Source organism: Aptenodytes patagonicus, chromosome 1, assembly GCF_965638725.1.
Source record: "Aptenodytes patagonicus chromosome 1, bAptPat1.pri.cur, whole genome shotgun sequence".
NCBI classification, from domain to species: domain Eukaryota; kingdom Metazoa; phylum Chordata; class Aves; order Sphenisciformes; family Spheniscidae; genus Aptenodytes; species Aptenodytes patagonicus.
In genome coordinates this window covers 221,513,624-221,530,217 of record NC_134949.1, presented here as the reverse complement: position 1 = coordinate 221,530,217, position 16,594 = coordinate 221,513,624, and positions in this window count along the sequence as shown.

Sequence of the window (16,594 nt, the reverse complement as noted above, 5' to 3'; positions counted from 1 at the left end):
CAGCAGTGTGCCCAGGTGGCCAAGAAGGCCAATGGCATCCTGGCCTGCATCAGAAATAGTGTGGCCAGCAGGAGTAGGGAAGTGATCGTGCCCCTGTACTCGGCACTGGTGAGGCCGCACCTTGAATACTGTGTTCAGTTTTGGGCCCCTCACTACAAGAAAGACATTGAGGTGCTGGAGCGTGTCCAGAGAAGGGCAACAAAGCTGGTGAAAGGTCTAGAGCACAAGTCTTATGAGGAGCGGCTGGGGGAACTGGGGTTGTTTAGTTGGGAGAGAAGGCGGCTGAGGGGAGACCTCATCGCTCTCTACAACTCCCTGAAAGGAGGTTGTAGCGAGGTGGGTGTCTGTCTCTTCTCCCAAATAACAAGCGATAGGATGAGAGGAAATGGCCTCAGGTTTCACCAGAGGAGGTTTAGACTGGATATTAGGAAAAATGTCTTCACCGAAAGGGAACAGGCTGCCCAGGGAAGTGGTTGAGTCACTGTCCCTGGAGGTATTTAGGAGACGTATAGATGTGGTGCTTAAGGACATGGTTTAGTGGTGGACTTGGCAGTGCTAGGTTAACGGTTGGACTTGATCTTAAAGGTCTTTTCCAACCCAAAAGATTCTATGATTCCATAAATGTTAGGCATAGGTTTTCTGTGCCTTTCCTTACTCAAAATATCTCTCTAGCACAACACAGGGCTAAAAGATGTGTAGCTCTTAGATATAATCATTGATATGTGTTACAGGTATTCACAGAACCACTTATATGTTGTGTCTAGCTTGGAGATTCCTTGGTGCTATTCAAGAGACTCAAGTCTATCTGATCAAGTTACAGCCTAAGTTGCAAGCAATCTGACCTCTCCAAGGAGTAAAGCTAGAAGTAGCAATTACTAGATATTATCTATAGTCTTTGGATTATGGAGTATGACTATCTTCCTAACATTGTACATTTAATTCAATTGTATAAATTCCAATGTTGTCACTCAGCAGTAACAATCTTTCTGAATGTAAACAAGACTACAAAAAAAGCTTTCACTCTTCCAATTTTCTTCATATCTAAAATTGACTAATTTAAAAAATGTGAAATTCTGCATTTGATATAACTGTAAAATTGGGATAAAAACTAAATCTTCATTTTTGTCTGTGGGGATCTTTACAATACAGTCATCAGAAAGGCAGGAATATTTGATTAATGAAATTGATCCTATGGAATTCTGTGATTGAAAAACGTATGATGGAATTAGCCAGCCATAGAAAATACTGAGAGTACGCTGAGAGCACACTAGTGTCCATGAGGGGTATAGACAGGTCACATTATGAAAGCTTTCAGAAAAGGACTTATACTAACAAATATCAATAATATTCTAAAACGTTTACTTCAGGTTGGCCTAGAAGAACAAAGTGAAGAAGTTCCACATGTTAACAAGAAAGTTTGTCAAATTCTGCAGCTGATCTAATCCTGCACTTACTCAGGCTCACATCTTCCTGATGTTTCTTTGCTGCATAGCCTTTCTCGATGGAGTCTGCCTTCCAGTAGTACAGAACCAGAGTATGACCTGCTGAAATATAGATGAAGTAGGAAGGCAATCTCATCAGTTTGTTTGACTTAATGAGTACAATTTTTACATTTCGTGTTAACTCTGACTTCCATATATTTTCTGTCCCTGCTCAGCAATTCACTGGAGTCTCCTTAAAACCTGTGAAGTACATCTGCATTACTCACTGGAGTAAGGTGTACTGTTAATATACTTTTTTTCTGCAGGAGATAGTCTTTGGACATATGTATCCTCATGGGTACCTTTCTGACAATATTTTATTTTGGGTAATTTGTTTGCATTAGGGTTTTTTATTAGAAAGCTTTGGTTAACAATGAAGTTTGGCTAACAATCCAGATGGAGACACTGGAATGAATCTCTCTAATCACAATGGAATAAGTAAACGAGGTGGTTTTAAGGTTTTCTGATTTATTTCCTGGGAACGTAGTGCTCCTTGCCTACATATAGACTTCTTTTTCTGGAGAAAGATCAATCTAGTAGGAGAAAAAAAAGAGTGTCCCTCCTGTAAATTATTTTGGTAATCATTTAAAGGTCTTGCCCCTTTTAGTCTGAATACGATCACACTAGATCATACAGACCATCAGCTATTGTGAATAAGCTTAGTTCCCCTGCGGCACTAAATTAAACAACTTGGAGTCAGAGAAGTTTGTGACATGGAGTTTTTTAACAGAAAAAACAATAAATTAAATTCATAGGTCTTCCCTTTCTGCTGAAAAGCCATGAAGAGCAAGGGAAACAGCCGAATGTATAGTGCTTAAACTGAAGCTGATATTGTGGTAATAAACTACAGAATGATTTACAAGTGATTAGACCCAAGGCTTGTGCTGAGATTTCAAAAAGGAAAAGCAAATTTTGAGAATTTCTTCAGAGTTAGGAGATGTCCCTTAACCCCAATTACATTTAACTGCCACTGAATTTTGTCAAGGTAATGACATCAATGGTCTTCAGCACTTCTGCTGTGCCTGAATCATCTCCAATTGCCTTGCTTCTCTGTATCTTGGTATTCTTTGGACATTAGTCAAAAGTTTATTAATTAGTTTCATATTGTTCAGATTCACTCAATTCATCAAAATACGATTTTGAGATGGGGACAGGTCTATTGAAATGCTCGACTTTTCTGATTTTCTTTTCTACATTGGTGTAAGCCCTTCTCATGTTTGTTTTTATTTAGCCCCAAAGATTGATCTTACTGATAGTAACAAATAAGACACTCTCACGCTGCAACCTGTTATAGAGAAAAAAGCAGTACATGCAATGTTTAGAAAATAACAGGCTAGATTTAGGCCCAGGAATGTGTACATTGCAAATGTCTACAGTTAGGTAGGACAAAACCTTACAGACCAAATTCAACAAGTTATTTTAAGAAGAAATGAGGGATTGAAAGAAAAGTTAAAAATCTAAGCATTTTGCTAAATCTGTGCCTCTGTTGAATTTAGTCTTACTTCTGCGTTAAATAGTCTACTTATTAAACAGTCCTTCATAATAAATTAGTTCCATATACAATAGTAAGAGTCCCTGCTACAGGTCTGTTATGACCTACAATAATTGAGGGTCCTGTCACATTCCTGTTAAGACCTAAAAAAAAAATTATCACTTTGGATTTCAAACATTTCAGTTCACATTCAGACTCAAGGCTGCAGTTGTGGTACAAGTGGCTTCCCCAAGACTGCAATAGCTCCCATGTTAAAAGTATATCTCACAAGTTTCAGATAACTACATGGAAAAGGTCTTTGGTTCATACTGTGTGTCAGATTATCTTCTGAGTGATGGTTTTTATAAAAAAAAACACTATGAAAAAGCACAGGTTTTAAAGTTGTCATTTCAAAGTTCTTGTTTAATATTACAGAATTTGAAGTACAATTTTGTGAATTTATACATTGCCATAATCCAGCATGATACTGTGTATTTTCTGCTCCCCATGTGTCGTGGTTTAACCTCAGTCGGCAACTGAGCACCACACAGCCGCTCGCTCACTCCCCCCCCCCCGGTGGGATGGGGGAGAGAATCGGAAGGGTAAAAGTGAGAAAACTCGTGGGTTGAGATAAAGAGTTTAATAGGGAAACCAAAAGCCGCGCACGCAAGCAAAGCAAAACAAGGAATTCATTCACTCCTTCCCATCGGCAGGCAGGTGTTCAGCCATCTCCAGGAAAGCAGGGCTCCATCACGCGTAACGGTTACTTGGGAAGACAAACGCCATCACTCTGAACGTCCCCCCATTCCTTCTTCTTCCCCCAGCTTTATATGCTGAGCATGACGTCATATGGTATGGAATGTCCCTCTGGCCAGTTGGGGTCAGCTGTCCTGGCTGTGCCCCCTCCCAGCTTCTTGTGCACCTCCAGCCTGTTCAGTCAGTAGAGCATGGGAAGCTGAAAAGTCCTTGACTAGTGTAAGCACTACCTAGCAACAACTAAAACATCGGTGTGTTATCAACTTTGTTCTCATGCTAAATCCAAAACACAGCACTGTACCAGCTACTAGGAAGGAAATTAACTCTATCCCTGCCGAAACCAGGACACCATGACATCACTGAAAATCAAGGATGACATCAACTCGAAAGATGCATTTGGTCCTTGCAGGAGGGTTTCTACTTTGCTGCAGAAGGGCTATGGTAACTACTGCATAATCTGGGTTCTGTTGCATTCTTATTTTTTTCCATAAGCATGAATAAATCTTATTTTATTAGGGTTGCTTTTACTCATATATCAAGATCTTCAAAATCAATATAGTTATTTCTTTTCAGTAAGAGAAAGCTTTGCATTCTTCCCATTGCTCCTTAAAATGATTTAACAGCAGCTAGAAATCTTCCTGCAATGTAACAAGTTGAGGAGGAGGAGAATGAGGAGTAAATCATACTAGGGTAAGAACTTCTGATTATGGCTGTCTTCATCACCTATTTTCCACCAGATCCAATCAGCAACATTGGGCAACTGAGCAATGCCACCAATTTTCTGTAATATAAAGGATGTTTCACTGCATTAAAATTATTATAAACTCTAGAAGAAAAGAACCCTTGCTTTCCTCCATTCTTTAACCCCACCAAAGAACCAGACTTCTCAATGTAAGTCATATAGTTGGCTTACTTCTTGTGATGCCTTAAAAGGCCAAAAGGGCAACCAGCCACATGCTCTGCAGCCTGTTCAACAACATGTGTAAGCAGACTCATTCCCTCAACAGCAGAGTGTTCAGAGTTTTTGTGGGGGAAGGGTATTCAGAGTTGTGATACTGATCAATATCAGTGTAATTAAAATTCCCTGTGATTAAAATTCCTCTAACCTTGCAAGCTTTTTTTTTAATCAGCATTTCTTGATCTATTTTGTCTCACTGCTATATAATCTATGTGACTCTGTCCAAGAATAATCTGACTTTATTTATCACCTTGAGTTTTTTGTTCATATCATCTGTGCTGCATCAGCCCTAAATACCAATATAATTTCTTGGCTCACAGACATATTGCAATTCTCAGCTTGCAGTCATCCTCTTCTCACGGCTGTCTTTTTTTCACAGCTTTGTCATATTCTGTATTTTGGAATTTAAAATTCCATTATTTTTTCTGGTTCTTCCATGTGTCTATTGTTCCCATAATGTTATGCATATCAGTATCCGAGCTGAATAACTAATTAGAAATGATACAAAGTCCAGTGCAGAAGACTTGTTTCCCTCTCCACAAATGAAGAAGCATCTGCATTACAATTCACCAAGTAAGTGCATTAAGATTAACCAAGTAAGATGTATTCAGTCCATCTTCCTATAGTAGGTATTTAGTATAAGGCAGCCATTTAGATTCTCCCACAGGCACCTCAAAAGGGTGAGATGTATCCTATGCTTTGCATATAAATTCCATGTTCATGAACAGGGACTTGCATATATATATATATATATATACTACAAAGTATTCCCTAGACCAAAGAACATGTAGTATGAATTTACACTACAAATCATAATTGTCCCTGCTGGAACAGTTATTGACCCTAAAGGGACAGTACTGTTTCAAATAGACAAGGGACTTAAAGTGGCTTATGCCAGCTAATTTGGAAAATCTTTGTTAGGGTTTGTGCACTACTTTAGCTCCTAGTACATGAGACAGTCCTTAACAACATTTTCACTTATGATGGTTTTATACAGGGTCTGGCCTTTTCAGAGCAGAGAGTGGATTGGCGTCAAGCAACAAATGTGTGTTAGGACAACATAAAGTCATAAGAGGTGGGACTACAGGAAAAGGAAAGATGCTGTTATCAGCCATACAGTCAAAATCTGTCCTGGCCAGACTTCATTCTATCTTTGCTTCTGCCAGATGGTTTTTAGGTAATACTAGGAAAGCCTTAACCATCAAACTTTTATATAAATCCAACACAAGCCTCAGAACTTTCACAGTGACAGCTGTAGTCAATGGGAACCTCACCTTCAATAAAAATCTAGTCCACAGTACTAAAACTCTTAAATAGTTAAGTACTGAACATTTCCAATGTTCACACAAAAATATTGGTACTTTTTAACCTAGCCTTGCCTGTAAAGTAGCCCTGTATCTGTGAAAAATCGTAGTACCACTATTTGAGTTCAGCAGTTCGTAGAGGTTATGATCCCAGCAATCGTCAGAATAACTAGTCTGATCTCCTGTATGTTATAGATTTGACCCTCCATGGAACACAGCAATTTGTGCCTGGTATATCAACTTTCAGCAACGTATCCAGACTTAATCCAAAGATATGAGGAGAGCTTTATTTCCATGAGGAGGACACCACTCTTCCCTCCTAGTCTGTTTAAAGCTTATTTCCTCCTAGTTTCTCATTTAAGTCTGCCTGGCTTCAAATTCCAATCTAGGTTCTCATTAAGCCATCTTTGCTACAATAAAACATTGATTGTTACTTATTATTATATTCCTAAATACCATAATTGTACCCTTCTGTCATTCTGTACCCCTGGCTAACCTCTCTCACTATAAGTTTTTTTCTTCAGTCCTTCAATATTTTTTGTGGTTCTTCTCCATCCTTTCCAATTTTATCAGTAGTTTTGACTGTGGACATTGAGTTTCATATAGTATAAAGTTGTATCCAAGACCAAAATCACTTCTCTACTGCAGTTATTCATCCAGAGACTACTTTTCTCCATAGGTTCATTCTAGGAGTTCATGTTCAGTTGCTTACCCATTATAACCATTTGAAAGTACCTTATTTTTCTCTTTAATTCATTACACGAAGCAGTCAGCTTTTGCAATGAGCACCACAGACAAATCCATGAAGAAATGTTTCAGAGATCATAGTAGGTGGCATTCAAGGTAGATACCTAGATCTGAGCAGTCATTTAGATTTTTCACTCAGTGAAACAGGCATGCCCACAGGCAATAAATCTGATTATTTTATGTGTGTGCTGGAAGACTATATGAATTGTATTCTAGAAGTGTTCATAGACCATGAAGACTACTCCTAGTCACCTTGCAGGGTTAAGAAGTTGGTGTCAAATGCACCTCCCACTAGTGGAGCTATATGCTGTTTATCTGAAAATGATCATTCTTCGGCAAGCACCCTTGCAGATTTCTTCTATAAGATAAAGGGGCTTTCAGCACAACACAAAATCTTTGCATGAGGGGGCACAGCATCAAAGCACAGGGACTGATTAAAAAAAAAAAATCTTTAAAAGTCAGTTGGAGCAACCTGGAAAATTAACGAATGCCCTCACAGTGTTTGACTACATGTCTGAGCCTGCTGTAATAAACAAAGGAATCAAACTCAGCCTCAGTCACCGGGTGATTTGTTTTTCCCTAAATGAAAACAATAAAAGGAAGAAGCAAGTGTGTGTGTGCATTTGTGTGCATGTGCAAGTGCGTGTAGAACAGCTATGGCACATGAGGTCAGCACCTCCCAAGTACTTAAAGTCCTAGCTTCCAGGAGGGACATTACTTAATAATTTTAATTAACAAACCTGTTATTCTATCACAGAAACAATGCATTTGAAACAACATTTCCAGGTGGGATCAATAAACTGGGATGCTTTTATTAAAGTGCCTAAATAAGGAATTTACAGATTGGCAGTTGAGTCATACAAAGACAAATTCAATGATTCAAGGACTGAAGGCATATCAGCCTTGACTGATTCTCTCTAAAATCTGTACATCACTAGCACTGGCTCCACATGAGAATGACTGAGACTTCAATACTGTTGTATATACCTGGAGATAAAATCCACCTACAGCTAGAATGTGTCACGGTGTTTGTGCTGCAACAAAGCACTGAAACTGAACAGTAAATCTTCTTTAAATTGAGATTCATCTCACCTAACTTTAAGGCATCTAAAGGTAGATTAGTTAGATTAGTTGTCTGACATTCAGGTGCCTAAGGCTAAATTAAGTTAATGCCGTGATGCAAAATACCCACAGCTTAGTTCTGGGTACAAGAGTAAAGAGATGCTACGTTCCTACTTGTGCTCTTCTGGTAACAAGGAGTGGAAAATGGGCCTTGCCCTTGTTTTTAAGTTAGCATCAAGGTTTCAGTTTCTTCTGATACATATATGCAGGCTTCTGTAAGATAGGCATCTATAAGATAGGAATTTCAGCAAGTGACCCCTGTGACGGTGTGTCAGACTCTCAAGAAGAGAGCAGAATGATTCACTTTTCTTACCCCACAACAAGCTATGTCATGCAGAGCACTGCTTATATGCTGTAAAGACTGAGCAGCTTCTAATTAGCAACACCACCATCACTGGGACATTTCTTGAATTACCTGCCTGGAAACTAATGGGAAAAGAAAAAAAGTCAGAGGCAGAAAGAAGAGGTCATAACCAGGCCTTGACACAAAGAAATGAGAGAGTATTATGGAAATTGGGCTCTGAGCATACAGGGAGAGTGAAGATATTAGAAAACTGAGCTGCCTGAAGGCCAGGCGGGATGCAGGGAGAATGATGTTTATACAACTAACAACACAGTATCAGGATGCTAGAAGCACTGCACTGAAACTGTGCTTTGCCCAGGCTAATTAGTCCTGCTGAGAAATTCTATCCTACCATCTTAATGGCTCCACTTCTTAAGCCAGCTTGTTCAGGGTCTCCAATGTAGACATACCTCCCTGTCCCCAGAGAAGTATGCAAGTTAATTCCTGTACCTCAGGAAGCAGCTTTATCTTGTTGAGCTCACAGCAAAGCTCAAGATTAGATGAGAGTAAGTGTGCACTCTGTTTTGCAGTTTTGTTTTCTGCAATTTCATTTTCTCAAATGTATTGTTTAATTGCTTGTTGTGTGTTCACCCCGGTAGGCAGCTAAGCACTAAAGAGCCGCTAGCTCACTCTCTTCCCCAACCCCCAGTGGGTTGGGGGAAGAGGAAAGGAAGAGTAAAAGCAGGAAAACTCAGGGGTTGAGATAAAAAAACTGTTTAATAAGTGAAGGATAAGTGGAAGAAGAGAGAAAGAAAACAAAACAAAACAAGTGATGCAAAGGCAATCACCACCTCTCACAGGTAGACCAATGCCCAGCCAGCTCCCGAGGAAAAAGAAAAGCTTAACTTCCTAAAACTCCCTCTTTTCCCTTTTTATTGCTGAGCATGACACTATATGGTATGGAATATAAGATCCATCCATGGGTCCTGAAGGAACTGGCAGATGAAGTTGCTAAGCCAATATCCATCGTATTTGAGAAGTCGTGGCAGTCTGGTGAAGTTCCCACTGACTGGAAAAGGGGGAACATAACCCCCACTTTTAAAAAGGGAAAAAAAGGAAGACCTGGGGAACTACAGGCCAGTGAGTCTCACCTCTGTGCCTGGGAAGATCATGGAACAGATCCTCCTGGAAGCTATGCTAAGGCACATGGAGGACAGGGAGGTGATTCGAGACAGCCAGCATGGCTTCACCAAGGGCAAGTCCTGCCTGACTAACCTCGTGGCCTTCTGTGATGGAGTGACTACAGCAGTGGACATGGGAAGGGCTACAGGTGTCATCTGTCTGGACCTCTGTAAGGCCTTTGACACGGTCCCCCACAACATCCTTCTCTCTCAACTGGAGAGGTATGGATATGATAGGTGGACTGTCCAGTGGGTGAGGAATTGGTTAGATGGTCTCATCCAGAGGGTAGTGGTCAACAGCTCAATGTCCAGATGGAGGTTGGTGATGAGTGGCGTCCCGCAGGGGTCCATATTGGGACCGGTACTGTTTAATGTCTTCATCAATGACACAGACAGTGGGATCGAGTGCACCCTCAGCAAGTTTGCAGATGACAGCAACCTGAGTGGTGTGGTCGACACGCCAGAGGGATGGGATGCCATCCAGAGGGACCTGGACAAGCTGGAGAAGTGGGCCCGTGTGAACCTCATGAGGTTTAACAAGGCCAAGGGCAAGGTCCTGCACCTGGGTCAGGGCAACCCCCGGTATCAACACAGGCTGGGGGATGAAGGGATGGAGAGCAGCCCTGCCGAGAAGGACTTGGGGGTACTGGTGGATGAAAAGCTGGACATGAGCCGGCAATGTGCGCTCACAGCCCAGAAGGCCAATCGTATCCTGGGCTGCATCCAAAGCAGCGTGGCCAGCAGGTCAAGGGAGGGGATTCTGCCCCTCTCCTCTGCTCTGGGGAGACCCCACCTGGAGTACTGCATCCAGCTCTGGAGCCCTCAGCATAAGGAAGACACGGACCTGTTGGAGCAGGTCCAGAAGAGGGCCATGAAAATGATCAGGGGGATGGAACCCCTCTGCTCTGAAGAAAGGCTGAGAGAGTTGGGGTTGTCCATCCTAGAGAAGAGAAGGCTTTGGGGAGACCTTATTGCAGCCTCTCAGTACTTAAAGGGGGCTTATAAAAAAGATGGCGGCAGACTTTTTAGCAGGGCCTGTTGCAACAGGACAAGGGGGAATGGCTTTAAACTAAAGGGGGGTAGATTTAGATTAGATCTAAGGAAGACATTTTTTACACTGAGGGTGGTGAGACACTGGCACAGGTTGCCCAGAGAGGTGGTGGATGCCCCATCCCTGGAAACATTCCAGGTCAGGCTGGACGGGGCTCTGAGCAACCTGATCTAGTTGAAGATGTCCCTGCCCACGGCAGGGGGGTTGGACTAGATGGCCTTTAGAGGTCCCTTCCAACCCAAACTATCCTATGAGTCTATGAATAACTCTTTGGTTAGTTCGGGTCATCTGCCTGGTTGTGCCCACTCCCAACCTATTGCACAACCCCCAATGTATTCACTGGGGGGGCAGAGTGAGAAACAGAGAAGGCTTTGACACTGTGCAAACACTGTTCAGCAATAGCTAGAATATTAGTATGTTATCAGTATTGTTTTGGTCCATCCAAGCTGCTGTGAAGAAAGTTAACTTTATTCCAGCAAGGTCCAGTAAACTGCTGAATAAAATACATCAAGAGTAGCCTCTTGGTCAGATGCCTTTGGTGGAGGTGAGTCATTATAGCACACACAAATACAGTGAGATCTGCAGCTTGGCAAACCAAACCTTCTGTGATTTATTCCTTCCAGCACAAGGGGTCTCATTATCTTTGTATGTATTACAGTGAGATATCATTCCAGATCTCTGTGACAAAAGTGTTTACATTCACAGACAGCCAAGTTGGATAGAAGTAAAGGAAAGCACAAAAAGTTATCTGATCAACTAAACAAAATCATATATAAATAATCCTTTCTACTTTTAAATGCAGAAAACAAACAGGCTCCATTTCTTTTCTCCCTTTGTCAATAACACAAGGGTAAGATTCTTCCCTCAGTCATAGGCTGGGATCGTTACACACTCCATCGTATTTCCAGTGCCTTGGTGGGCATGTCTGGCTGTGCCTTTGAAGCTAAATTCCCAGATTGTCCATATTGTTAGCCCCTCATATTATCCAGAAAACATCTGATGAGAAACACCAAGTGCAAATCTGCAGGAGTACTTAGCTCTTCCTCCAAGGTGTCCCTACGTGCAGTCCTATAGCTCATAGCCTGAGGTATCGTACATCTGACAGCACCTTATCCCAAGGGCCACATTTTCATGCCATGCCCCAGTAGCCCTGACCCGCAACCAATAATTCTTTTCTAAAGTCCACAGTCTGGTCCTCCTATTTGTAATACAGTGCCACCATAATTAATCAAGGGAAATCTGTCATCTGGGGAGCAATAAGTAGCTACAGTCCCTTCAGTCCTTTCCCTGTTCACAGAATGTAAGAGAAGACAATTCCTCAAAACCACGTGTGCTAGTCCCATCAATACAAAAATGACATGGCACAGACTTTATCGTAGTTTTTACTGAGATGTGTAGGTATCTGAGCACACAGAGAACTGCTTTAAGCAAGACTTTCTGAACAGTGGCCACCCAAACATGGAGAAAATGCTGAATGTCTTGCCTGGTGTCTATGCCAAAAATGGTGAACCTGTCAACATCAAGCCTGTTTGTCACATATCTATAAGATCTTTGCTGGAGACAACTTTCACAGTTGATGACCACCAACTTCTTGACTAGGGTGAAAACCAAAAAGAATACCAACACCTAGCACAAAGCTATGCAAGCTGACCTCTGCTATCTGGAAAAATGTTTCATACGTGATCACATCATTCCTGAAGAACAATGTGGTGTCCCAGCAGATGGTTTGATGAGCACTTGGACATACAGACACAAAAGCTGAGACTGTACTGCTAAATAAGACAGTGCTTGTGAAAACGTAAAGACAATGGAATTCAGTTATCTGTGTCCTGGTTTTGGCAGGGATAGAGTTAATTTCCTTCCTAGCAGCTGGTACAGTGCTGTGTTTTGGATTTAGGATGAGAACAAAGTTGATAACACACCGATGTTTTAGTTGTTGCTAGGTAGTGCTTACACCAGCCAAGGACTTTTCAGCTTCCCATGCTCTGCCGACTGAGAAGGCTGGAGGGGCACAAGAAGCTGGGAGGGGGCACAGCCAGGACAGCTGACCCCAACTGGCCAAAGGGACATTCCATACCATGGGACGTCATGCTCAGTACAGAAACTGGGGAAAGCTGGCCGGGGGGGCCGCTGCTCGGGGACTGGCTGGGCATCGGTCGGCGGGTGGTGAGCAATTGCACTGTGCATCACTTGCTTTGTATGTTATTATTATTACATTGTTATTGTTATTGTTATTATTATTTTAATTCAATTATTAAACTGTTTTTATCTCAACCCACGAGTTTTCTTCTCACTTGTGCTCTTCCAATTCTCTTCCCCATCCCAACGGGGGTGGGGGGGAGGAGTGAGCGAGCGGCTGTGTGATACTCAGTTGCCGACTGAGGTTAAACCACGACTCTATGTTGTTAGAACGGCCCATGGCATAGCTTTCGGCAAAGGGCAACAAGCATCATCCATGACATTTCTCTGGCACCGGTGATAGCATAAACTAGAGATCTTGATCCTACAGACAGGTTGCATGAAATCTTCCCCATTTGAAGGTGAAGAGATTTATTCACATAGACATTGATCTTTCTGTGCCGGTTGGTCTCACAGATAGAGAGTGGTCTCACACACACCTAATTTACTAGAATAAACATAGCCAAAGCACCAAAGCTTGATGGTGGTAGTCTTCAGCAGCTCAGCCATGTTCTCAGTATACAGGAGAGCAGCAGAGAAATGACAGGCACTGTAGAGATTCACAACCATCTGTCTGGAGACAGCTGGAAATGGAATGAGAAAATGTAGCATTTCACTTCTGTGCCCAGTTTTCTATCTGGAAAATATGGAAAATAATACTAACTTCCCTTTTAAAATGGGGACTTATGAGACTGAAAGTACAGGAAGAGCTCTGAAAATTACAATATTGTATATTGTTGAATGTACGATTTATTCAGTAGTATTACCCAGTTAGCGTTATTGGCACTAATGCTTCTAGAAAAAGAAAAAAGTGCCTGAATAGACAGTGCAGAAACTGAACCACTTAGAAATTAAAAATACATTCACAGAAAGCCCTAACAGAAGACAATTATGTCCCAGACAACTTAGCCATTTATTCGAGCAAATCAAAAAGTAGCCCACAAGTCAAGTAACAATTGAATTAAGATACCAATCACCATATCTATTAAGTTTTTTAAAATTATATGACAAAGTTTAAAAGAACATTCCAGTATAATGTGAAACATTATTCTTATTGCTACATCTAATTACAAAGAGGTGTAAATCACTCGGTCTAGCCTTTAAAAAAAACCTACTTCAGATACATAATATTAAAAATTGAGAAGAGGTATGCAGCTCCCATATAAATGGATTATACAGCTGGCAATTTTTAGAGTCACTGTGAAAGAAGTTCTACTGAAAATTTTCATCTCTCCTTTCCTCAGCAGGGCTGCGGAGATGGGGCTGGGTTGAGGACAGGTCGGGACATCAGCCCACAGCTTGGGGCCAGGCAGGGCAGGGCTGTGGTGAGGCTGCAGACCAGCATCCTGCAGCATCACTGGGGCAGGGACTGATGGCACAGGGCTGGGCTGAAACGGCGTCCTTGGCCACGGGCAGGGCGCCCAGGGGAGGTGGGCAGGGACCGTAAGGACTCGCAGTGCCCTCAGGGCCCGGACAATTTTACCTCATCAAAGCATTTAAGCACATCTTTTAATTTTAAGGCCCAGGTAAGCAGTTAGGAACGTGACTGATTTTACCTTACAAGCAGTTGATCTCAATACAAATTACTCACACAGATTTAAATGCTCCTTTTGAATATAGGCCGTGTTTACCTGCATTGAAGTGAGAAGAACTAGTCAGGTATTTAAAGCATTAGGCTGGATCAGGATGGGATAAAAGAACTTTATTCATTACATGATTCTCTGTCCAACAGCGTACTGCAATTGAATAGTAATGATATCATTAATTTTTAGGACTTCAGCATTTTTGTAAATTAATTTGGCCTCTCTGTCTTGGGAGGCAAAGGGCAGAGAGGGAGTCCTTAAATACTGATGAATTTTTTTAATGGATGATGAGAGCCTTCATTGGTGGAAAAACACTTAGCTGGTTTATACTGTATTCCAGGCATCCCCGTGTCACTTTCACTTCTGAAGTCTGATGCTGTTCTGAAATAGGATGCCGACATTAAAATCTGTGAGATTAAGTTCAGTGTCTTCTATTTCCCTCAGTCTGAATAAATTACCAAGCTAATAACATTACTTTTTTAGACTGCATAAAGACCAGTGTCAATCCCAAAGGTTTTTTTTAACTAATTCCAGTCCGCATTGGCAAACCTGCATGTAATTGGGTCCTTGTTAACCTACAGGAAAGTGCCCGTTCACTCACTCCTTCAGCTAGCAAATACCCAATGCTGTTACTAGTAAGTCACTATCGTTTCACCTGGGCAATTTTGTGAGATTTTTAGATAGAAAAGTAGGATCAAGCAAGGGAATCTGATGTGTAATTTCAAAGATAGCATTAGTATATTCTCCACATCCTGCTTTTATAGACTAGCAAGTCTGTCAGGTGAAAGCTAATGACTTAGTACATTTGTACCAGATTGGTGGGTGTTCAGAAATCCCAGACTTGTCCATTGCACACATGCAGATTGTTGCTGTAGCTCACATGCATGTAAAACCCTACTGCATGTAAGCTTACTGCATGTAAGACCTTGCATGTGCAAGAAGCAGTAGATATGGCGTATTTTACAGTCTACACATGACCCATAAGTCTAAGCAGCCGATTGTGTGTCAAGTCTAGTGCTCACGTACACCCCATATAGATAGATAATGTACAGTAGATTTTATGCGTTCAGAGGAGAGCAAAGGGTGTATCTGGGACAGATCTTTTGCACATATTTCTACCTCGCTAGATAGATAAATTTTAACCCTATGTCACTGTAATAATGCCTCATAGGTAAGTGATTTGACATCATGACTTTCAGCACCAAAAGCATAGTTCTTTGCTATGCAAGTTAACGGTAGCTCTCCATTAGCCGGTAGCACTCGCAGGCTGTATCTGTACTAGTGAACAAAATGTTACAGAATTGTTCCCTGACATTGAAGCCAAATGGCACAGTACAGCTTTTATCCATCCTTTCAAACTCTTTCAGCTTCCAGTGCAGCATGTCCATATTCAAACTGCCTGTTGGGAATCATCACTGATAGCTTCCCAACTTGGCTTGGGAGGCATTTGACAGAACTCTAGATGCCTCTAGCCAAAACCATGCCAGGGACAATTCTCACAACAGTAGAGATGACTGAGTTCCAGGGCACAGGAGTATACCCTGGCATTATTTAATTTACTAGCATAGATGTGGCTATAGCCTATCATTATGATGGTGGAGCAGTTAAAAGAGTGAACAAAAACTACCCAATGTATGCAAGTTGCATAAGTGCATATTTTTGTGGAACCACACATTTGAAAATTTGCTTTTATCTACTTATGTACCAGTATGGAAAAAAAAGCCAAGAAGGCCAATTAATTTACCCCAATTTACCTCAGCAGTGAATCTGGCCCTGGCCAGGTTACTCAAAGGTCTTTTTTCATTTATTTAGGTGTTGGTTAACTAAACAAAGAGAGGGCAGTCCACCAACTAAAAAGAAGATGACTGCAAATAGACCATTCTACCCAAATCCTGTTTTGATAGCCATTTCTTCCTTTCCTGGTTTAATTGGAAAATCAGTGCCAGTAAATACTCCTGGAGTGATGGATGAAAAGATTCATTTCCAGACTAAACAGCAATGGAGGAAGTATCACTGTGGAAGCAGGGTGTACAACCTGTCAGGGACTCCCTGAGGCAGAAAGGGGAGAAATGAGAACTCTGAGGATGAGGATCAAAAAAAATTTTCTTCCCGTTTTTCTCCGTAGGCTGTAATGGAAGCCTTGAGTGACTGGCTTAAACAGAGATACCTATTTTATCAGAGGAATCCCTCCTGTCTTTTCGCTTTTCTTCCCTTCTTCTCTCCTCTTTGTAATGCCTGTCTCCATCCATTTCCCATTACAAGCCATCGGTGCCCACAGGCTATTGAAGTTCAATCACATTTCAGGTGAGTCATAAGGCTGGGCTGGAAACAGCAGCTCTGTGCACTCCTTCCTGGCCTCTTACACCTTAGAGGGAAAAAAATGACACCAAGGTCATACTGGGATCTCTTGCTTCTGTCTCTCCTTGGCAAAATCTGCACTTCCAGTGTAATCCAGTGACACTCTCACTCTCCATCTAGC